Raw genomic sequence first — 2,324 nt, forward strand, 5'->3', positions numbered from 1 at the left:
TCTCTTCTTCTCCTCTATTCCTTTCTTCTTCTCCTCTTTTTCTTCTTCTTTTTTCTTCTTCGATCTTCTCCTTTATTCCTTTCTTCTTCTCCTCTTTTTATTTCTTCTTCGTCTTCTTATTTTTTATTGGGTATGTCGTTGTCGATATACCCCGTCCCCGATAACTTCGACATGAGGGGGGGGGAGGGGTCGCTGAGGGTTTGAGGGGAGAGGGGCGGGAACTAACTAGGGTAGAGGGTCGAGGGTCACCGAGGGTTTGAGGGTCGCCGAGGGTTCGAGGGTCGAGGGGTCATCGTATGTTGCCGTTGTCGATATACCCCCTCTCGACTGTGATAACTTATACCACGGGAGCACCCCCCGGCCCTCTCGCTCGACCAAAACTCTCGAGGACACCCAAACCCTAGAAAAAAATGATGTCGGTCTCCTACCCCCTCCCGTCGCGCCCCTACCCGATCGACAAACTCTCTTGAGGCCACCCAAATTACCAAGTTAAAAGAGCGTTGTCGTCGAGGCCACGCCAAACCCTAGAGAAGCGTCGAGGCTAGGCCACTAATATGATTCCTTATTGTGCTTAGCTAGCTAGTTCAACGTTTGCCACTAATATATCCATCTGTCATGTTTGAATAATAATTGTCATGTTGTAAATATTTGCAGAAACTATGGATCTGCACCCCTGAGACGAAGCACAAGAAGCGGTGTTGGGGGAGATAATTGCACACGGAAGTGATGCCGTCTTGTCGTTTCTCAATGTCACATGCACCGATGGTCTGGAAACACGGAATGAAGAAGCAGGCTACGACGATGATGATCAAACAATGGAGGAGGAAGGACACCGTGATGACGGCTCTGGTGACCGAATGGAGGGGGAAGGACACCGTGATGACGGCTCCGGTGACCGAACGGAGGGGGAAGGACACCATGATGACGACTCCGGTGACCGAACGGAGTCCGGCTAGGTATATATATATTAATTAATTAAGCATGTGCTGACTATAGCTAATTGATGCATTTTGGTATGTACAAATATTAACTCTCTTCTTTTTCTTCTTTTCTATCCCTCCGGATCGAGCAACACTTCGATAACGAGACGAGGCCCGAAGAGAAAATTGTGCACGGATGAAAGGTACACGATCGTCGAAATTGATCGCGCTGGCTGCCACAGCCATAGCTTCAGCCTTGTTGTGGTCTAGTCTTGGTTGTTGCATCATGTTTAAATTTTCTTAAACCTGAAATGGGGATGTCCAAACCCTAGCACCAAATGAAATGCAACTAGGATCAAAATAAAAATATTTTCAATGAACCCAAAATGCCCTTAATAAATGCCCATCATTTTTGAATTAGCCCAGAACCTCTTCCAAAAATGATGCACATATTTCTAGGCCATTCTGGATTTTGAATTAACTCATATTCTATTTGATTGGGGCATTTAAATACTATAAATATTTTTAAATTCTCCAACAATTTTTGGAATTAGTTGAGGGCCTCTCGAATAATTCACTTAGTGCCCATAACTATTTTCAGAATTTCTAAAAGTGATTTGGTTTGAAAACCAAATTTAAACAAATTTGCATAAATAGAAAAACAGAACAAAAATATAAATAAAAGAGAGAGAGACTCACCTGGGCACTTACCTGGCGCTCTAGCCCACCTAGCGGCCCATCTGAGCTGGCCGGCCCAGCCCACCTCCTCCACTCTGTCATCTTCCTCCCCCTCACCCCGAAGCAGCTCGGTGGCGAGCGCTGACGCAGCCCTGGCCACCTCCTGCTTGCCACCGAGGCGCCCCCGACGCGTCTGGAGATGCCCCGCAACCCCCTCCGTCTCTCTCCTCGCTCTCTGCTCTTTGTCGACCTCTTTCCCCTCCTCCGCTTCCTCTTCTTAGCGCGCCCAAGAGCGCCGACGTGGACCACCGCAGCCACCGCCTCCCCCTCGCCTCTCCGACTAGTCCACGAGCACCGACGTCTACCCCTAAGTTGTCCCCGCCGGTCCATTCGACCGGAAGGCCTCGGAGCGCCGCCCCCGACCTCTTCTTCATCGTCGGCCGCCGCGGATCTTCATCGACGACTCGCCGCCGTCTGAGCTGCCCCGAGCACGCTGGCCATCCCTACGGCACCGCAGTGATCCCCTGAGCATTTTCCCCCTCTCCCCGCGGTCAACCCCTTCCTCTAGCCGCCTCCTCCACCGGAGCCGAGACGCCAGCGTCCTTCCTGTGACCTTTTGGTCCCGTGCATATGTCCGTTGGCCTCGTGCGCACGCGAGGAACACATAGGTGCTAACTGCTAGCTTCTCCGCGCGCTGCGTCGTCGGTTTCGTTGATGTCCGAGCTC

This window comes from Triticum dicoccoides, chromosome 4A (genome assembly GCF_002162155.2).
Source record: "Triticum dicoccoides isolate Atlit2015 ecotype Zavitan chromosome 4A, WEW_v2.0, whole genome shotgun sequence".
Classification (NCBI taxonomy): domain Eukaryota; kingdom Viridiplantae; phylum Streptophyta; class Magnoliopsida; order Poales; family Poaceae; genus Triticum; species Triticum dicoccoides.